The sequence below is a fragment of the Macrotis lagotis genome, chromosome 1 (genome assembly GCF_037893015.1).
Source record: "Macrotis lagotis isolate mMagLag1 chromosome 1, bilby.v1.9.chrom.fasta, whole genome shotgun sequence".
In the NCBI taxonomy this organism is placed as follows: Eukaryota; Metazoa; Chordata; class Mammalia; order Peramelemorphia; family Peramelidae; genus Macrotis; species Macrotis lagotis.
The window spans coordinates 559,448,809-559,472,626 of record NC_133658.1 but is presented as its reverse complement, the minus strand read 5'-3'; the positions used below and the strand labels follow the sequence as shown (position 1 = coordinate 559,472,626).

Below are 23,818 nucleotides of genomic sequence, written 5' to 3'. Positions count from 1 at the left end.
GTCAACTCTTTCCCAGTAAAGTAAATTCCCAATTGAGAAGGACATTGTATTCCAAAAGTTTCTTTTTAATATGGTAGTCTGAAACTTGAAACCCATTTTGCTATAGAAATGATGTTATAAATCATAATTAGGTTCTAAGTTGTCATGATAAAAATCTGTCTTGAAAAGAAACTGAGAAACAAAGATCAAGCCTGATCATTTATTAGCAAGGCTGGCAGTTGCCACTGAGTGAGATCCCAAAGTCCCTCAGTGACTAAAGATGCATTAGAGTAGACAGACTGGTCTTTTATAAAGTTGGTTAAAATGTGGGATGGGCTTACATTTAGCCTGACTTACTGGATGCTATTTCCAAGACTTATGACAGGAGTTAATCAACATTCTATGGAAAGTCTAGTGTTAAGCAACCTGTGACTTATGACAGACCAGGAAGAATATCTTATGACTCCAGAGATTTATTCTTCTTCTCCTCCTAACTGAAGCAAGAGTTCAGGCTGTAGTCTAAAAAAAGCAGAAAAATTAAACTATTTTTAAGAAGTTAAATTATTTTATAGACCTTAAACTTAAGTAGTTAAACTATCCTTTAAATTAATCCTGAGTACTGATTACAGTGAATAGATATAATTCTAGATTAAAAAATAATAAAATTAAATTGGGGTATCAGTTTTCAATTACAACAAAAGTCCAATGAGTAAAACTTTAGGTAACCCATAATAATTGAATACTATAGATTTGTAATTAAATTCAGCATAAAACAACATAACTGCAATGCCTAACTAGAATATTGAAATACTTGAGTAAATACCACTGATCTTTTTTTGTTGTTTGTTTGTTTTTTGCAAGGCAATGGGGTTAAGTGGCTTGCCCAAGGCCACACAGTAGGGTAATTATTAAGTGTCTGAGGCCGGATTTGAATTCAGGTACTCCTGACTCCAGGGCCAGTACTCTATCCATTGTGCAACCTAGTGGCCCCAATACCACTGATCTTGTAAATTAAAAGACATGGATTTGAGTTCTTGCTCTACCATTTTATTATCTGTATGACAATGAGCAAATCACTTAAGTTCTCAGTTCTTTAATTATTTTATCTGTAAAATATGAAAATTGTGCATAATAATTCTACCCTTTTACCTTATAAGGTATTGCACTTACTGTAGTTCTATTATACTACTGTAAGCATATGATTGTATGGTGCATAAAGTGAATGCATTATGGAAACTTTAAAGTGTTCTATAAGGTAGCATAGGAAATATAACACAGTCAGGAAGAACTGAGATCCAGTCTGATCTCAGACACTTACTAGCTGTGGCAAGTCATTTAACTCTGTTTACCTCAGTTTCCTCATTTATTAATAAGTTGGAGAAGGAAATAGCAAACCACTCTACTATCTCTGCCAGAAAAATAAATAAATCATGAATAGTTGTATACAATTGAAATGACTAAACAACATCAAATTTTAAAAATAATCTATTTATACTGAATGCTAGTTTTTAAAGGAAAACAGCTTTCATCAGGACTATTTAGAGACATTTAGGCACGTTCTAGAAGAGGAAAACTTTCTGGGACTTCAGAGGTTCATTGTATTGGGTTTCATATCTAATTAAACTTCAAAACATGGTTTTATAAAAAAAATTGTATGGAAATGGGTGAACATGAAAACTAATTGATAGATTCAGAAAGCATGACTAACAAGTTCAAATTGGCCATTTTATATGTGGAAATTCATTCACCAAATACAAATAGTTCTGCATTAGAATTAATTGTTTTTATTGATTTTTAGTTGTTTCATTTATTTTTACTTAGTATAAAGTATGTGACTATTTTCATCCCCATTCGTTTTTTGGCTTACAAAAAAAAGAAAGAAAGAAAGAAGACTTCTGTTTTATAACAAGATAAGACAGAGAAAGGAGAAATGATAAAATCATAGAATGTCAGGTTAAGAAATAACTATAGAAATATAAGATGGCAATATTGATGTTCCAAGACTATTTCTTATTTAGAGTTAGAAAGTCTTCCTTAATATCTATCATAACTTGATTAGCAACCAGCAACTCTTCAAAACCATTTTTAATAGCCTGCCTTCAAACAAATTACCTTCTAAATCTTAGGAATTGCAGAGTGTCTTTTGTCTTGCTTTTTTCTTTCAGTCTCCAAGATTGATTGCAAAAAAAGAAGAGAGGTGAAAAGGCACAGAAGAAGTTATTTGGTGCTATGCTTAAACACTTCCTTCTGTTTCCACCTTTTATTCAAAATCCTTACCTTTGTTATAATGTGGGTTTTCTTTCATGTTTTCTGGGCTTTAAGACCATATTAGAAAAAAAGAAATGATTTGTTAAAATTAAGTAGTGTGAACAATGAGCTTTACCTTTCATATATATGTATATATATATATACATATATATATGATTTATTTTTTTGTTCCTCTAAGAACAGAAGTCTGAGAAAATTATCTTTCACATAGAGACCCTCCTTTTAATCAGATTTAATTAGCAATTGTAAAAGGTGAAATTCATGTTTTAAGGAAGGCTCTTCAATTGTAAAAGGTAAACCTTGTCATTAAAAATGATAAAAATTTGAATGTAAAAATATCAACTTAAGAAAAAAGGCTAACCTTCTTGTCTCCCTAGATCCCATAGAGATAAATCTTCTGACTTGTTAGGAAGGGGACTCCATGCTTTGTGAGGAAACTTCTTTGGTAGATAGATACCAAAAATTCCATTTACTAAAGACCCCACCTTCTGATTGTGCAAAAGTATAACTATGCTCCCCCAGAAAACCTCCCTAAATGAATGATTAACATATGACCATAAACCTCACTCTATCTTTTATTAAAGTCAAATTCTTTGAAGTTTTCACTAACCTATGAATGAGTAAAGGGCAGCTAGTTGGCACAGTAAATAGAGGCTTGGAGTCAGGAAGAGTTGAGCTCAAATCCAGCCTTAGACACTTTAGACACTTACTAGCTTTATGACCATGGGTAAATCAGTTAACCTTGTTTGCCTCAGTTTCCTCATCTGTAAATTGTAGACAAGTGAGGGAAATTATTATTGTTATCATTGGAAGTAAAATTATTACTATTTTGCTATATCATTACTCTTTTACATTAATAACCAATTATGCTCTTTTACATACCCAGTTATGAAATTAAGACTAGTTAGTAGTTTACCCTTCTTATTTCCTCCATCAAAAATCAATCCCTGTGGAATATTCAGTCAGTCCCGGAAGGTCATGGCAGATAGAAGAGATTGCCCAAATCCTTGGGTACATTTTTTTGATGTTGGATGGAAATCCACTCAACCAGAAAATTTTACAAAAAGACAAGATAAGATTTGGCCCTTAGGATACAAACCCTTGTACTTGGAAAATTTCCTATAGAATTTGGGGTGACCCAACTTATGAAGGGGGGAAAAAAGCCAGAGTAGTCTTGATAGAGATGGATATTTTGTCCAGATTGTTGGCAGTGGCTGAGTCTCATGATTAGGCCATGTTCTCAGCAGGGGGAGACGAAGACATTTTGTCCTCCTCCTCATTAATATGTCTACTCCCTCTTTAAATGTTAACCAATCAAATGGGTTTCTACCCTTAGGTAATTCCCTTTCCCAAAGGCTTTTTAAACATTCAATATTCTCCAGGCCCGGCCTTTTTGCTTTCCTAGAGTACTGTTGACCTCATTTTATTAATTGTTTGCTAGTCATATTTAATGAATTGATTATTAATAACCAAGAAACAATGTTTCTCAAACTTTTCATTCATTGCAGAAGGAAGTAGTCTATCATTCTAGTATTTATGCCAAAAAAAAAAAAACACCAACAAATGTAATCACAAAGAGTAAGGATATGATTGAAATTACTGAACAGCAACAATGCAAATGAGTAAAGGGAAACATATGGGGAAAGTATGTGTGCAAAATCTTTCAGGGGGGGGAAAGAAAGGAAATACTCCAAGAAAGCCTATGAATCAAGAAAGTTTTAACTAGGTGCTGCCAAAAGTTCAGGTCAGCTTGGTTGCAGATAGAGAAAACAGGGCAAAAGGAAGGAAGCATGAATGTTCTCCATCATTCATATTATTTTAGAACATTCAAAAATAGAATCCCTATCTATAGTATTATCTAGTATTTGGGTAAATTGCTACTGAAGTGAGTCCCAAAGGATTCATACAAACACATAATACTTCAATAGCATAATATAAAGAAGTAGAGATTAGTTAGAAAATTAAACTTGGGTGTGGCTAGGTGGAGCAATAGATAGAGTACTGGCCCTGGAGTCAGGAGTACCTGAGTTCAAATTCAGCCTCAGACACTTAAAAATTGCCTAGCTATGTGGCCTTGGGCAAGTCATTTAACCCCATTGCCTTGCAAAAAACCTAAAAAAAAAAGAAAAGAAAATTAAACTTGCACTAATAGCAATGGGATCAGACAAGACATTTAAGCATTTTGATTTCAAGGTTATTTACTTATACATGGGCAGTCATGGAATTAATTGAGCATCTGCTCATACAAGTAACTATAGATGAGCACCACAATTGAAAATATGCATAAATGAGGAGCTCAATGTGATCAACCCAATTCTGGATAGTGGTATTCTTTGTTGCTAGAGAAACTATTCTATTGCTATTCACTACTGAAACTGAAAAGGAAAAGTGATTGACAGAGCTACTTTTCACATTTAGTTTTAAATAGGAGGTCATGTGTTGCCGTGAAGAAACACTGAATTTTTATTCAGATGCCCTAGATGAGCTCTGTTGCATAAGATACATATGACTTTGATGTGAGGATTAACCTACGGATAAGCCACAACTGACATGAGGGACTCCATGTTTGACCACAGGTTAACTAGCCTATGTACCCAATAATATTGGCAAACTAATCATTTTGTAAACTTCATCTAATCTAGACAAGTAATATTGGAAAACTTCTATCTAGTCCTTGTGGTTGAAAAAGAGATGAGCACAGTTCAGACCATCTTCCAATTGACTATTCCCAAAATACCTTTCATTGGACAGCTAGTAGCACAATAGATAGTGTGCCAGATATGGAGTCAGAAAGACTCACCTTCCTGAGTTCAAATCTAATTTCAGACATTTACTAGTTATGTGACCCTGGGCAAGTCATTTAACCCTGTTTGTCTCAGTTTCCTCATCTGTAAAATGAGTTGGAGAAGGAAATGGCAAGCTACAATAGTATCTTTGCCAAGAAAACACCAAATGGGATCCAAAGAGTTGGACATAACTAAAAAATGATTGAATAGTAATAACAACAAAAGAGCTTTCCCACCTAGTTTCTATGAATCTATCCAGCAAGAACAATCAGATATAAAAGTAGAGTCCCAGAAGATCTGATTAAAGAATAAGCCCAATGCATACCCAAGCCACCAAAATCATTTTATGTGGCCACAAATCTGCAAATTTGAGTCAAACATACAGTAGCCTGCCTCTGAGTAATAAGACTGTTTGATTTATGACCTTTTGAGTACTTATGTTTCTTCTCAATATCCCACCTACCATGATGCCTTCATGCTTGAACAAGTCAACTACTCTAAGTTTCTGATTATTCTCCTGCTAGATAAGATGATGTTTAAGGTGCAGTCCAAATTCTTCACCTACAAAATGATATTACCTCTGGCTAAATCTTATGATCCTTTCATTTATCAACATGAAAACTATGATATTAGATAGTTATAAAAGTAGGGTATGGAATTCTTCCTCATTTTTAAGCATGATATCAAAATAAGTGAAAGGCAAAGAAGATAGACAGCTAGCCTCAGAGTAAAGAAGACATAATTATATGACTTCTCTAGTTAGTTCTTAAAGAGTACAGTTGGAGAAAAGTTATAATAGTAGAGGCAGCTTCTTCGCTTGGTAGTTTCTGATAACAATTCCATATCAGTGATATTACAGGTCCATTCCTAAACCTATTTCCATTGTTCAAGATATAATCAATTTATAATAATTCTATTTGCCTGAACCACTTTGGCTGTAGTCAGCACAGAAAGTTCAAATTTAGATCATACGGGTGTTTGTGCATATTAGATGGATAATAAATGTTTATTGAACTGACAGTAGTGGAGAAGTCAAACAGTACAATGGATAGACAACTAGAATTGAAGCCAGAAAGATCTAAAAGTTTAAGTCTGTCTTCTCATACACATTGGTCATGTCAACTTGGGCAAATTATTTAAGCTCTCAATGTTCTAGACAACTCTCTAAGAATCCAAGTTTCAGGGAAGGTAACAATCTGCATCAGTGGAAATAATTTGCATTTATAGATTTAATCCTTATCTTTGCCTTGGCAGTAGTCACATATTTTATGCCCAGGATTCTTGGTAGTTATGTTGTGACATAAAGGAGATATACCCACAGGAAGATATTTAAAAGTAAAAGAAAAGAAACATGGTGAAGATAATTTGACTGAGAACCAGTGAAAAGAGGAAAGAAGTGTTTCTGTTATAAGAATATACAAGACCTCTTGCACAGAAATGGAAGAGTTCAGGAGACCCAAAACTATCTCCTGGACATTGAAAGATAACCTGGGCAATGAGACATAAAACAGTAAATATTTTACTACCTCTGCTTCCAGAGGATTGCTGTAATGTAACTAAGAAACATTGCTCTTGACTTGCTATGTCGATAATTTTTTCAAAAGACAGAGGAGATGATGAAAGAAGTGACTAACTTCAACTTCACAAAAGATCAGCTATCTGCTGAAGAAAAAATGAAAGGAATTTTTGAAAATAACTGGCCATACTATCCTGGAGTTTATGATACATAAGAAAAAAACTGTGCATAATCACACCTTGTATTTTGAGAGATGTTTCAAAGCATTCAGAAAAAAGACTAGGATTTTCTGGTCTGAAATTTGGCACACACTAACTGAAAAGGAATAGAATACGATCAAAAATGAAATTTTGATAATTCAAAAACAAACACTTTTAATGAATGGAAAGAGAACAGCAAGTTTTATGTTGATTATAATTAAGCACAAAAGTCAGTCATTTGGTTGCTGGCAGATATTCATAATAGAATCAGGAGTGTGGAACAAAGTTATAAACTCTGCTTCACTTAGCTTTCTATTCTTGCCCTAGATTGATTTTTCTTGCAATCAAGGAGCATAATGAGAGATGAAGAAAGGTTTATCATTCTAGCCTGACATTCCTTTCCCCAGATTTATTGGAAGAATCTGTAAAATAAGTTAGGGATAATACAAACTGGCAATCAAGGATTTAATAGTATTAAAAAAGGGGGTTTTTTTAACCTGAAGTTAGATATTTGACTGGGGTGAAGGACATCAAGCAATTACTATGAATAAAGCAACCAAAAGCATAATCCTAATCATAGGTTGAAGGATTTTTTTCTGGGTTTTATGAGTTACCAAGGAGAGACATGCTAACTGTCTTATACTAGAAATGGTAATATATGGTAGTATTTGATCTTAAAGGGTCTTAAAGATGTAAAAACTAATAGATGGTGGCAGAGAACAGCTCAGGGACATGAGGCCAGCGGAAGCACATAACAGAGAATAGATACATCAGACTCAATAAAGGTGGTGCAAAATCCAGTAAAATAATGAACCAAGTCCCAAATAGAGAAAATAATATAACTACACAGGGAACTCGTCAACTAGCTCATCCTTTTTAAAGGAATTCCCAGAAGATTGGAAGCAAAGGCAGACAACCAAAGATGAACACAAAAGAGTAGTATAGTCCCTTTAGAACAGTGTTAAGACACAGAAGTCCGAGGTAAACTGAGCTTCTGATAAGTGATCTTTGCAAAACAATGGAGGACAGGAGAGATGCTAAAGGACTGGAAACAAGCAAAGGTCCCAACAAATAAATAGTAAGAATATAGATCCCTTAAAGCTTATGCTAGTGAACTTGGAATCAATTCCAAAATTCTAGAATGTGCTAAGGAAAAGCTGTGTGAGTGCTCAGAAACAGACATAGTAATCACTAAAAAGCAAACCTGAGCTTCAAAAACAAGCCACACCAGACAGACCTCATTCCCTTCTTGAATAGGTTATCTGGACTAGAAGATCAAAGTATTTCTATAAATTCGACATAACTGAATTCCAGAAAAGAGATGACAAAGTTTCTCTTGGAAAGGTTGGGTTAAAGCATGCTATAATTAGGTTGATTTGGCACTGGAAAAATGGCCAAGCCTAGGTGGTGATTAATGTAATTAATATCAAATTTGAAAGACTATTCATGTGGAGAATTCTATGACCCTCCTCTTTTTAACATTTTTATCAAGTATTTGAATAGACAGTTGAAACAATTTGAAAATTTGAAGATTAGAAAAAGTTAACATAATAGATGACTAGAAAATATTTTGATGGATTAAACAATATGTAGAATTTAATAAGATGGATTTTAATTCATATGAAGGAAAATCATCTACACAAGACATAGCTAGATTAGTGTGCACATAAAAAAAGATCTGGTATTATAAGCTTAATATGAACTAACAGTGACATATCAGGGAAAACAAAACCCCAAAACTTAATTGTATCTTTGTAGTTGTTGTTCAGTCTTTCAGTTGTGTCCACTCTTTGTGACCCCATTGACCATAATATGGCATTACTGTCCATTGGGTTTTCTTGGAAAAAAACACTGGATTGGTTGCCATTTCTTTCTCAAATGGCTTAAGGAAAAGATAGGCTGAATTCTATTCATTGAACTACCAAGTTTCCTAAACAATACCTTGGATTGCATTAAAAAAATGCTCAGAATGTAAGAAATTATATAGTCCTGCTATCCTGCATCCTGGTCACATCTAGAATATTATGTTCAGAATGTTTTAGGCAGAGCATTGGTATTCTATAATGCATCCAGAGAAAATTAATAGAGCTTTTCCTTGTGACTAAATAATGGAGAAATAATTGGAAAAATGAAGCATTCAGAAATACATACAGGATAGATATCTTTAAATATCTGGACTGACACCTGTAAGAAGGAATACTTGATTGCAAATGACAGAACAAGGAACAAGCGAAGAGAGATGAAGTGAGGCAAAGTTCAACCTGGTCTAACAAAATTATCTTGAAGTCTGTGGTCAGAGTTAGACTCAAAAGTCAATAAATACTTGTCAAGAACCTATTGTGTGCCAATCCCCATCCTAAATGCTGAGGATAAAAAAGACAGACAAGATATTCCCTGACCTCAAGAAGCTCGTAATCTAATGGGGAGTGGGGGGCAACAGTAAAAAGAAGTTGAAAAGCAGGAGGTAGTATGAAGAAATACTGTAGATGACTAGGAAATGATTAAAGTGAGAGTTTGAGAGTTGAAATAAAGAATAAGTTTCTGAAGATGATGAAATTCAAGAAAATAACAAATGAGGAAAAGTAAGTAGAATTCCCTTAAATGATAGAAGATCAGAGGTTCATCTTAAATGGTGTGGATATCTAAGAAGAGTTCCTAGATAACCATTCCTTCACCATCTCCAACCTTTTTTGGTCACCAAAAAAAGAATTGTCTTTCATCTTGGGCAATAGTGAGTTGCCCATCATTAAATGTTCTTAATCACAAGCTAGATTTTCTGGTTCTGATGAGGGATTAAAGTTCTAGCAACTGAAATACAGAATTTCTAAGAGAGAGAGGGGATGAGAACTAGGTCTCAGCTCTCTCAGGAAACAATAGCAGAAGAGAAGTGGAGAATAAGGTGCAGGGAAGAGGAGAAGCAGGCATTTATATGTATAGATGGTACAACATTAAATAGACAATTATTCTTTTTATTTCATGATATTGCTTTTGTAAGTAGCAAAGCAGATCAAACCCAGTTTCCATGCCTTGAAATTCAATGATCTTTTTATTTCACTAAAAAACTAAATTATAGGCAGGATATGATTTGTCTGGGTGGAGATTAACCCTAATGAAATCACAGGATCTTGATATCTGCTCCTTCGTTTTTCTTCTGAAAATATTTATTTTATACTGCTAAAGTAAATCTAGAATTTCCACACTTTTTAAGCCTATTATTCCTTTGGTTTGCTTAGCATGTCTGATATACTGACAAAGGAATAGCTTTGTAAATCTATTGTTTCATTTCCTTAACCACTTCTATTGTTATTCTTTGAGTTTCCTCTGTTCTATCTTTTCTGATCAGATACCTCCTTAGGTCCATTTATATTACATCTCTATTTTTATTGGCATTTTCCAAGCTTGTTTTCAGCTCAAGTGGCTGTGTTATTATCCAGGTCAATTTGATTTATATTTACAAGTCTGTGAGAAACCATGTCGAATGCTTTGTTTTATTTTATCATTCAGCTGAACAGAACCACATTTCTGGAGAAAATTTTTCTTTGCTTTAAAAAGATTCAGGCAAGAGTGATGGATATACCTTATTCTTCTTGTGTTGATATTTCTATTCTATCTCATGCTAAACTTCAATTTTAATAGGTCAGGCTCTCAACCTGAGAAATTCTATGGGAGTTTGGACATCCAGTTATGAGATTTATTGCCTTCTCTCCAATCTTTGTGTTTTATTTTTTGAAAGTCAGATTTTAAATTCTAACAAACCCAGAGTTGTATCCAATCCCATTGTAAGTGGGTTTTTACCCCTACAAATAATTCTTAAATAGCATACCCAGAATACGGTTTTCTTGTTCTTTAATTAGATTGCATTTAGGAAATTATGTAGTGCTTTCAAGAATCCTTGGATGCTTACTGCTACAAAAGTCCACTCTCTGAAACACAATATTCTCCCAATAATGCTATATAATTGTACCACAATCTCAAGAAAGTCATAATTGCAGGTCATAAAAAGTGTAAATGACAAATTCATTGTGTATACAAGTTGTCTCTTTTGTCTCTTGAATATTAACATTGTAATTGATCATTCCAACAATATGCTATCTATACCACTCGAAATCTCTTGCTTCTTTAAAGTCCTGTCACCAATTATAATTTTTAAAATAACTCTAACAATGGGTTATCTCCATTATTCTTCTATACATTTTATCTACTTCTATTAGGGGCATTTAGATCAAAAAGTGGGCTGTCCAGTGGACTCCATTGTAGTCTCCAGTCCCAGTAGAGTACATGTATTTGGAATCAGGAAGACCAGAGTTCAAATCCAGGCTCAGACACTAGGTATGCAACCTTGGGCAAGGCAGGTAACCTCTGTTTACCAGTTTTTTACCCTCAAGTAAAATGGGGATAATGATAGTTTCTATCTCCCAAGATTGTTGTTAGGATCAAATGATATAATAACTGTAAAGTGCTTAGTACATGTCTGGCACATAGTTAATGCTATATGAAAATGAAATAGATCTACTTCCATTTTATGCTGTCTACTTTCAATTAAAGCTCCTACCTGTGTAAACATGAGCAAATTGATTACTCTTGTATTCACTTTTCTCATCTTAGCTGTTGGACTAAATAATTTTTAAGGCCTCTACCAACTCTAATGATATTACTTAGATCAACTACTTTTGTCTATAGATGAATAAAGCACAAGATCAGACCTAGAAAAAAAACATCAACCTGTGACTAAGGATTAATTTTAATAAAATCAGAACTGTAATTCATAGGGGAAAATGCTATTCTTTTGCAGACAATCAATACTCATAGACATGAGAATGACTTCACTCTCATGACACTAAGTGGTTTTTTTTTAAAAAAATAAAGATTAATAATGTCTTATTTAGGACATATTTGCTTTATTTTAGTAGATGTGTTTTTTATATCTGATCCTATGGTTTTATCTTACATTTACAAAATATCTAAATACCATGAAGAAGTCTGCTAAAGAAAAGAATGAAGCTAGCTGGTTCATACATGATAGAACCATGGCAGAAAAATTAATCTCATTTGTATCAGACTCTAATCAATTGAGCTTAATGTCCAAGGACTACATTATAGTGTGATAATAGGGATATGAAGGATGCTTGTATTTGTGCTTCCTAGTGGATTCTGCAAAGAATGTATAGATATCTTCCATCAGTTTTCAATTAGATACATGGAAGTTTGGAGAATTTATATATGTTCTATTTAACTCATGAGGACAAGCAAATCTGAATTTTTTTTATTTCTGTTCAGCATCATTACTTTGGTCCATGAGAATTTTATCCTTTAAATCAATCTTTCTTAAATTGAATCTGGAATGTTTCCTTTATTTTATACCTTGGTTCAGGTACTTACTGTCAAGATTTTCTTAAATATTAACTGAATTAACCTTTGGCACATGCAGAAAAATCCCTGAGATATTTTGAAAATCGAATTCAATTCACACAGTATTCATTATGCATTTACTGAATGACAGTCACTGTTTTAGATGCTCAAGATACAATTTTTAAAATGAAACTTATCCCTACCCTCAAGGAGCTTACCTTCTAAAGGTCTTACAAATGAGTAATAATATTCACAGCTATATATCATTTTACAAAAGATTTTATTTACAGTCAATAAGGAAACTGAGGCCTGTAACTTGCTAATCAAAACCTAGTGAGTAGTAAATCCAAATTTCTCCAAATCTACTACTCAATAATATAAAATTTGCACATCTATTAGCAAAAATGCAGGGTATATGCAGGTACTTAAGAAATATTCATTCCTTTCCTTTTCTTTCCCTTTTCCTCTTTTCCTTCCCTTTCAGCTATACCACAATTTATTTTTGCTATCCAATGGAAACAGAATGGAAACCCTTCCCTGTTCCAATCGACAAACTAAAGTTTTTATAAAGGAATATGTAATCAAATAACTTCTGTAAAATCTGATGCTATTTATGTGTTATGAGAGGAAAAAATAATATTCATCTCTAATATTATTTTAGGAGTCTGCTAAAATAGCATTTCTCCCTGCTGCTCTATCCTACAACAGTAAGAAAAAATTAACGACTTGAAGTATTTTTTGAGATTCATTTGAATGAACACCCTATAGAGTTTTTCAGCAATACATTTGTCTTTTATAGATTGTACAAATGTCAGAACTCTTTCACTGACCTCAAGCTCCTGTGAAAGCAAAGATCCATCTTTTCAAAACATTTTAGTGATATTGCTTTGTGACATATCCAGAACATCACTATCTTCGAAGACCTGAAGATGAGTATCAATCCCACAGGCAATGGAAAGGTATTCTGAAGAACAGAAGAACATCATGGAAGAATCATATGACAAGAAAAGCAAATGAGTTCGGTCACATGGCAAGAGTAAGAGATAACAAATGATGAACAGATTGTTCCACTGGTACCCTTAATTAAGCAGGGTACCCTTAATTAATTAGTTCACTCTAATGATGCAGAAACAGTTCATCCATACCCTCTCATGCTGTGTGACTTTTGTTAATGTCTTCCCCAAACTTTGGCCCAAAGGAATTCATTCAATATGATGAAGACTTTTGATTTCTCCTGACATGGGGGTAGCTATGTGGTGCATAGGATAGAATATCCAACCTGAAGTCAGGAAGACCTGAGATCAAATCTGGCTTCAGACATTTAATATTTTTTTGCTGTTTTCCAGTCATGTTCAACTCTTTGTGACTTGATAATAATGACACTGGAATAGTTTGCCATTTCCTTCTCCAGCTCATTTTTACAATGAGAAAACTAAGGCAAACAAAGCTAAATGATTTTCCCAGAGTCACACCCTTTAAGGAGCATCCATTTGCTATTATAATTTAGAAAATGGAGATAATAACATTTCTGATACTGTCAGAAAATAAAATATTTTGTGAAGTGCTGTATAGATATGAGTATCACTGTTCTATTCCTAGACCCTTTGAGGTAAGGTCCTTGAGGACCACTTTTAAAATTATATAAGGTATTATTATTAATAAAATGTAAAGGTTGAATTAGTGATCACTAAAGTTATTGCCTACTCTGGATTTATGATCCTTTTCTATGTTCTTCACCGATTAAATTAGATCTAGATACAAAGTACCTGTATTGTCAATATTTTGAATGGAAAAGACATATTCCTTTCAAGCTATTTAGTCAAGTAAATTAGTTATAGTAGAAGATGCAGATGGTCTCTCTCTGCCTTTAAAGAGTTTATCAGCTATTAGGTACCATCAATTGAAAAAAATAAAAAATAACTGGGTTGTAATCTGCTAGATGACTAAATTTTCATCCACTTTATTTGAACACATATCAGAATAGTAACAAGTTGAGTTTTTTGGTTTTTTAATTTTTTCCATAATAATCTGAATTCCAAGTAATCAACAAGCATTTTTAAGCTCCTATCATATACCTAGAAGACATGGGGATGCAAATACAGTGAATGAAATAATGCTTTCTCACAAGAAACTTATATGTCAAAAGAAGAAATGGCAAAAAATACATATATATATATGTATATATATATATAAAACATGTACAAAATAAATATACACTCAAAAAAACAGAAATTCAACAAGCTATCAATGAATTCCCTTAGAAAAATTCTGCAAGATCAAATGGATTCACAAGTGAATTCTACCCAACATTCAAGGAACAATTGTTTCCAATTCAATTAAAAGTATTTGAAAAAATAGGTGAAGAAGGAAGTCTGCTAAATTTCTTCTATGACACCAATATGGTGCTGATACCTATACCAGGAAGAGTCAAAACAGAGAAAGAAAATTATAGACCAATTCCCCTAATTAATACGGATGCAAAAATTTTAAATAAAATATTAGCAAAGTGATTTCAGCAAGTTATAACTAGGATAATACATTACGATCAAGCAGGATTTATACCAGGAATGCAGGGTGGGTTCAATATTGGGGAAAGTATCATTATAATTAACCATGTTAATAACAAACCTAACAGAAACCATATGACTTTCTCAATAGAAGCTGAAAGAGCTTTTTTTCAAAATGTAGCACCCATTCCTACTAAAAACACTAGAAAGCATAGGAATAAATGGAATGTTCCTTAAAATGATAAGCAGTATCTATCTGAATCCACCAAAAAGCAATATATGAAATGGGGATAAGTTAGAAATATTTCCAATAAGTTCAGCACTATTATTCAATATTGTATTAGAAATGTTAGCTTTAGGGGGAGGAGACAAGATGGCCACGGGAGAGGACCATCTCTTAGGTGCTCTCGATCAAAACTTATAAACTAAGGACTCTAACTAAATTTTCAAGAGACAGAATCCACAGAGGGACCCAGTGAGGCAGTTCTCAAACCAAAGGTAACCTGGAAAAGAGCGGAAAGACTTTGCTCCACGGTGTTGGAGGGGCAGCCCGCCAGAGCAAAGGAACTTCAGCCTCCTGGAGGCAGCCCCAGGGCACTGGGAGCCCCAGCTCACAGCAGCAAGGGCAGTTTCTTGATCTACACCCTGGGGAGCAACAGGTACAACTTGGGGGATCAGCCCGGTGACCTCTGCCAAAGCAAGCACATGAAGCCCAGCCCTCAGGGCACACAGTGAGCAGCATGGCCAGGGCAGCCCAGACCCAGAAACTGGAAGCAGAAGCCAGCAAGCAGGAGCACCCAAGGCATGAGTCCTCTGTCCCTGGAACAGGACTCTGGGGTTCTAACCACATTCAGAACCTGATCACTGTCTAGGCCTCCCATAGAACAGCAGGGCCCCCCACCTCAGCCCCATGGCAGAGGGGTACACTTGTGGTCATTCACAGACTAGGAGGGAAGACAGAGCCTCACAGACAAAGATCCTTGTGGGGATGTCCCAGTAATACTAAAAAGCTCAAGAAGCACCCCCAAACCAGGAAAAGACTGGAGAAATGAGTAAGCAGAGAAAAAAGAGGAACACTATTGAGAAATACTTTGCCTGTGAGCCCAAGAAGGATCAAAACACTCAATCTGAAGATGAGGAAGCACAAGTTCCTGCATCTAAAGACTCCAAGAAAAAACAGAAATTGGGCTCAGGCTAGAAGAGAGCTCAAAAAAGACTTTGAAAATCAAGTGAGGGGGGATAGAAGAAAAATTGGGAAAGAAATGAGAGAGATGTAGGAAAAACACGAAAAAGAAGTCAGCAGCTTAGTCAAGGAGTTCCAAAAAAATGCTGAAGAAAATAACATGTTAAAAACCAGCATAGGTCAAATGGGTAAAACAGTTCAAAAAGTTATTGAGGAGAAGAATGCTTTAAAAAGCAGAATCAGCAAGATGGAAAAAGAGATAAGAAAGTTCTCTGAGGAAAACAAATCCTTCAGACAAAGAATGGAAATGAGGGAGGCTGCTGATTTTACAAGAAATCAGGACACAATACTTCAAAACCAAAAGAATGAAAAATTAGAAGAAAATGTGAAAGACCTCATTGAAAAAAACAACTGATATGGAAAACAGATTGAGGAAAGATAATTTAAAAATTATTGGAATACCTGAAAGTCATGACCCAGAAAAGAGCCTTGACATTATTTTCAAAGAATTACTACAGGAAAATTGCCCTGATATCCTAGAAGCAGAGGGCAAAATAGAAATGGAGAGAATCCACCAATCTCTCCAAGAAAGTGATCCAAAATGAACAACCCCCAGGAATATTATAGCCAAGTTCCAGAACTCCAAAGTCAAAGAGAAAATATTACAAGCAGCCAGAAAGACACAATTCAAATATCATAGAGCTGCAGTCAGGATCACCCAGGAATTAGCAGCAACTACATTAAAAGCTCGGAAGTCTTGGAATATAATATCCCAGATGGCAAAAGAGTTTAGAATGCAACCAAGAATCAACTACCCAGCAAAACTGAACATCCTCTTCCAGGGGAAAATGATGGACTTTCAATGAACCAGGGGAATTTCAAATGTTCCTGTTGGAATGGACAAAACTGAACAGAAGGTTTGATCTTCAAACACAGGACTCAGTTGAAGCATAGAGAGTGGAGGAGAAGGAGAAAATATTAGGAACTTAATGATGATGAACTACATGTATTCTTGTATAGAAAACTGTTACTGATAATACTCATATGAACCTTTTCATTTAATAGAGCAGGTAGAAGGAGCTTTTATAGATGAAGCATAGGAGAAAACTGAATTTGAAGATATATTGTGGTGAAAAAATGGAGTCAATAGAAAAAAGGGAAATGTAATGAGAGAAAGAAAAAGGAGAAGAGGAATAGGCTAAGCTATTTCATATAATAAGATTTTTCTTTATTACAATGAGCTATTGCAATGATATGGAAGAGGAAAGGCAAGGGGGAATGAGGGAAGCTTTGCTCTCATCAGAGGTGGCTAGGAGAAGAAACAGCATATATACTCAATGGGGTATAGACATCTGGAGTAAGAAGGAGAAATGGGTGACAGGGGGAAGGGAGGGATGTGAGTGATGGAGGAGAGGATGGACAATGGGGGGAGAATGGTCAGATATAACACTTTTTTTTTACTTCTTGCAAGCAGCTGGGATTGGATGGCCTGTCTGGGAATATAGGACCAGGTGGATGCTGGGACTAAGGGTGGTATGTGGGCTCAGGGTCTCTTTGCCCCAGGGCCAGGGATCTGTCTACTGCACCACTCAGCTACCCTACAGCAGAAACAGAGTGAAAGGAGAGAGAAAATATAGTACATGGTAGTAGAGAAGTACAAATGGAGGGAGTTGCAATCAGCAATGGCAATAGTGGAAAAATATGGAAGTAACTTTTGTGATGGACTTATCATAAAGAATGTGATCCACCCACAACAGAGCTGGTGGTATTGGAACACAGACTGAAGCACATTTTTTATTATCATTATTTTGGGGTGGGTTGCAGGGCAAATGGGGCTGGGTGGCCTGCCTGGGGCCACACAACTGGATGATTGTTGGGTGTCTGAGGCCAAATTTGGACCTGGGTGCTCCTGACTCAGGGGCCAGTGCTCTGTCTGCCACCTGGCCACCACTACTAATATTATTACTATTTATTTTATTTTGGGTCCTTTTTGGGGGGAGGGGTTGCAGGGCAATGGGGTTGGGGTGGCTTGCATGGGGTCATACAGCTGGGTGATTGTTGGGTTTCTGGGGCTGGATTTGGGCTCCGGTGCACCTGGCTCCAGGGCTGGTGCTCCATCCACTGTGCCACCTGGCATACAATTATTATTATTATTATATTATTATTATTATTATTTTAATTTTTTTCTCTCCCCTTTATCACTCATGCAGGTCTATATTTTTGGGGGAGGGGGTATTATGTGTACTTTCAAACAAGAATATTTTAGTAATGTATAAAAAATTATTTGTACAAAATAAGAATAAATAAACTTTTTAAAAGTTTAAAAAAAAATGTTAGCTTTAGCAATAAGAGAAGAAAAAGAAATTGAAAGATTCTGGTAATGAAGAAACAAAACTCTCACTCTTTGCAGAAGATATGATGGCAAACCTAAAGAACCTAGAAAAATCATCTAACAAACTACTTAAAACAATTAGTAACTGTAGCAAAGTTGCAGGATATAAAAATGAAGCCACGTAAATCCTTGGCATTTCTAGATTTTGCTAAAAAAGATACAGCAGCAAGAGGTAGAAAGAAAAATCCTAATGAAAATAACTTCAGGGAGTCTACTTGCCAAGTCAGACTCAGAAACTTTAGGAAAACAACCATAAAATACTTTGCACACAAATAAATTCAGATCTAAAGAGCTGAACAAATATCAATTGCTCATGGGTAGGCTAAGCTAAAATTTAAAAAAAATGACAATTCTACGTAAAAATCCCACATTATTTGGTGCAATACCAATCAAATTTCCAAAAAATTACTTTAGTGAGCTAGAAAAAATAATAAATAAATTTATATGGAGGGACAAAAGGTCAAGAATATCAAGAGAATTAATGAAAAAAATGCAAAAGAAGGTGGCCTAGCTATATCAGATCTAAAATTATGTTATAAAGTACCAATCATCAAAACTGTTTGCTACTGGTGGATCAATGGAATAGATTAGGTGGAAAAGACAGCAGTTAAATGACTTTAGCAATTTACTGTTGGATAAATCAAAGAAAAATTGGATGATAGTATGTCAGAAACTAGTCATAGACCAACATCTCACACCTTATACCAAGATAAGGTCAAAATGGGTACAGGATTTATATATAAAAGGTAATGTTATAAATCAATTAGGAGAACAAGGAATAATTTACTTGTCAGATCTATGGAAAGGGGAGCAGTCTGTGACCAAAGAAGAGATAGAGAACATTATAAAAAACAAAGTGAACAATTATGATTACATTAAATTAAAAAATTTTTGCACAAACAGAACCACTACAACTAAGATGAAAAGAAATGTAGTAATTTGGGAAACCATTCTTACAACTAATGTTTCTGACAAAGTACTCATTTCTAAAATATATAGAGAGAACTGAGTCAAATTTATAAAGAAAAAAACAAGTCAATTCCAAATTAAGCAATGGACACAAAGGACATGGAAAGATAATTCCTAAACAAAGAAATCAAAGTTATCAATAGGCATATGAAAAATTTCTCCCAATCATAACTGATTAGAGAAATGCAAATTAAAACAGCTCTGTGGTACCCCCTCATACCTCTCACATTATCCAATATGATCAGAAAGGAAAATGATCATTGTTGGAGGTGATGTGGAAAATTGGGACATGAATGCATTGTTGCTGGAGTTGAGAAATGATCTAACCTTTCTGAAGAGCAATTTGGAATTATGCCCAAAGGGCAATAAAAATGTATTCACCCTTTGATCCAGCAATACCACTACTGGGTATATATCCTGAAGAGTTCATGAAAAATCCCACATGTACAAAAATAGTCATAGAGGCTCTATTTGTAGTGGCAAAGAATTGGAAATTGAAGAGATGCTCATCAAATTGGGGAATGGCTGAACAAGTTGTGTATGTATGAGATGGAACACTAATGCTCTATAAGAAAACATGAGGGACAGGAATTCAGAGAAGCCTGGAAAGACTTGCATGAATTGATGCTGAATGAAATGAGCAAAACTAGAACATTATACACAATAACAAAAGTCATGATGGGCATGTTCATTTCAGTGGTACAACAATCAAAGACAATTTTGAAAGACTTGTGACAGAAAATACCAACCATATTCAGAGAAGGGTTAAAATGAAGACCAAAGCTTATTATCTTCAATCATTAAAACTTTATATATATTGTCACTTTTTTCTCTCTAACATTTTCTTTCTTCCATTTAAATCTGATTCTTCTCTCTCAACATGTTTAATATCAATCTATGTTTAGTATCGTTATAAATATAGAGCTTATATCAGATTGCTTTCTGTAGGGGGAAGGGAAAGGAGGGAGGGAGGGAGAAAATTTGTAAAACTGAAGACTTTTCAAAATAAAATTGCATGTATTTGGAAAAACAAATAAATATTTAAATTAATATATATTATATATATAAATAAAGACAAATAAATATTAAGTAATTAAAAAAGGTAATTTGGAAGAGTTAGTACTAGCTGTTGAATGGTTTCATGCAGTACATAGACCTACATCTCAAAAAAAGAATGGGATGCCCTATGGCAAAGGAAATAGAACAATTATATCTTAAGATACTTCCCAGGGGATATTTAGCTCTGGGTCACATCTGAGGAAGACTGAGTTGGCATTCATCAACCCAAAAAAGGCAGAGGTTTAGTGCTTAGAGGTCTTCTCTACCGAGATAGTCAATAAATTTCAATTAATTACCCAGTTCTTTGGGACCCATAATCATTGTCACTGATTCAGTCACACTCACCCAGTTCAGATTCCCTCTCTCCTCTCTTAGTGTTGGCAGCCTAGATCCCAACAAGGCAAATAGAGGAGAAACATACATAAATAATTCACCTAGATTTTAACAGTTACCCGTGTTTAGAGAATAGGATTTCAAGTTTGGAAGAAGAGGGGAAGGGACCTAGGAAACTTCTTAGTCCCTCTTTATTCTAGTACCTTTGTTCTATTGATTATTTCAAATTTATCCTGTATACATATATATGTATATTATATATGTATATATTATGTGACAAATGAGCTGTATCTCAAAAATAAAAAAGAAAATATATTCTCTGAGGCAGAAATGAGGAGAGAATACATTCCAGGTATTTTTCCCCCTGATATTAGACTGAACTCTGGGAGAATATGCTTTGAGAGCTAAGGTTTAGGATTTTTTTTAATCTTTTTTTGCCAGAGCTTAGTAAGTACTTAATAAATGTTTATTGACTAGAGTATGGACTTGAAGGAGGGAGAATAGTTAGGATGTCATTGCAAGAATTTCCATAAGTGGAAACTAAGGTGCTACATATATGAAAAGAGAGAAATGGCCCAGTGTAAGAGATATAAAATAATGTGATTGATTGCTTATGAACTCGATTCTGTCCATGCTCTGGCTCCTTTTCTACAAAGGAACAAATCAGGTGAACTTGCCTACTTCAGAAGAGGATTGGTTCAAAATCAAGATCTCTTATTGATTCAGTTAACATGAGGTTCTTACTCAAATCCCATGTCCTAGTCCTAATGTATTTGGTTTGTGTCCATGATTCTTTTTTTTCCCAGAATCTCTTCCTATGTTCTTTCATTCCCTGTTCTTCCAAACCTAAAATCCTACTTTTTAAACACAAGCAACTATTAAAGTCTAGGTTATTGCTCTGTGAATTATTTATGTATTCTTCTCCTCTACTGACCTGGCTGGAATCTAGGCTGCCAGCACTGGGAGAGAAGAGAAGAAATCTGACCTTGTTACTGAAACAATGATTAGGGGGACTCAAAGAACTGGGAAATGAATTGAGGTCCCTTAACTATCCTGATCGAACAGACCTCTAAGCATTAAACCACTTCTTCTTTGGGGATGGTGAATACCAGTTCAGTTATCTTGAGATGTGGCTCTAAGGGTCACCTGGGAAGAGTGGTTCTTAAGCTAAAATTACTCGTCATCCCCTGAAAGCAGAAATGATCATCTCCAATGCACTCTGTCTGTTTCTTTTGCTCACAGCTGTGTGAGCTGATTCCCAATTACCATGGTTAGAAGAAAGATCCAGTCCCAGAAGGGAGAATGAGGCCTTTGGGAGGAAGAAAGACCTGGCCAGTCATACAATGCTTTTTTGGGTGACCTACCAGTGACCTGGAAAATGTTATTCCACAGCTGTCTATTGATAGAGGTTGCATATGACTATTGTATCTCTCTATCTTTTTACTATTTGAATTATTATTATTTACTATTTAAGCCTCATTTTTTTCCTTTTATTTCTAGTGTTCTTACCTAATATTAAAAATATATATTAACAGTCCACATTAAAAACCACATTTGGTTCAAAGAGCTGAGACTCTCTTTCCAATAAAGAGTCCAAATGCTATAACCCAGACCTGGTTCAGTCCTGAAAGTGGGGGGTAGGGTGGGGCACAATGGGGGTGGGGGGAGAGAAAGACTTGCTTCCAATGAGAGGTAAACTTGGATCTCCCTTCTCATATTCTTTTCATTAAAGCCCTCTCCCAACATCCTGGGAACATATTGTAAAGTTTAAGTTACAGTTTATTTTTATTCCCAAATAAGTGGGTAAAAAGATGCTCAATGTACAATATGAATCAAGTGTGGGGACAGATATTTATTATCGACACACAAAATAAATGACTAACAGATACAAGACTCAACATGTGCATGCTGACAGAACAGCTTAAAACACGATTCAATAATTTAACTTAAAACTGCTATTATAATATCTTGAGAAGTAGATATGTAAGTGTCAAAATATAACCAGCACATGGGATTTCTAAGTAGGCATTTTACAATTCACCTATATTCTGTACTCTCCAAACAACTGTTGATTTTTGAATCAATCCTCTTGGTGGTGGTTGCCTTCTATAAGAATATGGGGGAATTTCATGAAGAATTGTTCCCCTTGTCATCAGTCACTTCTGACTTAGTGGGACCCAGAAGCTATAACATGCACAATGACCACATCCTGGTAAACTATCTTGGCAAATGGGTTAAACTAGGTTAAAAGTAATCAAAAGGTCTCCAACAGATTTTTTTTTTGGGGGGGGGGGGTGTCGGGGTCCTGTCTATAACAAGCATGTGAAGACTTCCTACAGCAGGATGGGTAGATGAAAACAACTTGTTCCTATGGTCATGAAGGCAGCTTAAGCAGAGATTGTGGAGGGTTTAGAATTTGTTCATACATTAAAGATATCAAGGTCATCCAATGCATCCTAGACCATTAACAGTTGTCTTGAGTTTTATCTTGATACAAGACCTTGATGGCTCTTGAAGAAAGAGTGAAGTAGATGCTTTATGCAATTCTACCTCACTCAAAACTAATTTGGAAAAAAAAGTCAAGATGACACTGGTCTTCTTTGGAAAATGACAAACAAGAATAGATCCCAGGATTTCTGGTTCTATCCAGTGTGCAAGAATAGCTCTAAACCTACTCAGGAAAGGAACACAAAGTAGAAAAGGAAATTTGGGGTCCCAGGCACAAATCCATCTGTTTGAGTCTATATTCGATATGAGAGCAGTAGGAGAATAGGGGTAAAGAGCCCACAGCCCATCCCTTCATCTGCCTCACGGGAAGTCTACAGACAGAGAGCAATACTTGTCACAAGGGAGAGTGAAAGCTAAGAGTCTGAACCAGGAAATGTCTAATTTTAAAAAAAACTTCCTCTAAGTCATTCACTCCTTTGGCTCAGCAGCAAATAAAGGCATCACTTTGGAATTTCAAAGTACCCATATCCTTCAGTATCCAGCCAAAATATGTCCAGAGGCAACCAGGAAGTTTGTCTTCTCCAAAAGGTTCAAGAGTTGATTCATGCAGAATCAGGAAATATCTGCACATTCGCTGAACAATAGCAATAAGTTAAATTAGGTATTGTTGTTGTTGATATTTTCGTTGTTAATTAGGAATCAAAGTCCAGAAAGTGAAGATCCAAGGTCATATGCCAGTTGTCATATAGTTCTTGCAACAGAAGCAGAATTTGCATAATCTAATTTTACAGTTAGGGAAACTGAACCTCAAAGTGACTTGTCCAGGGTA

The 23,818-nt window shown here is 35.1% G+C and overlaps 1 long non-coding RNA gene across 1 annotated transcript in view; it reads right to left on the bottom strand.

Moving 5' to 3' along the window:
• Positions 1 to 321: 321 nt before the first annotated feature.
• The window catches only part of LOC141521371 (uncharacterized), an 89,398-nt gene continuing 65,901 nt past the window's right edge, over positions 322 to 23,818 (bottom strand). The window contains exons 2-3 of the long non-coding RNA XR_012477909.1: positions 12,929 to 13,062; positions 322 to 498 (exon numbers count right to left, since the gene is read on the bottom strand). This is a non-coding gene — a long non-coding RNA (uncharacterized LOC141521371). The remainder of the gene's footprint in view (positions 499 to 12,928; positions 13,063 to 23,818) is intronic.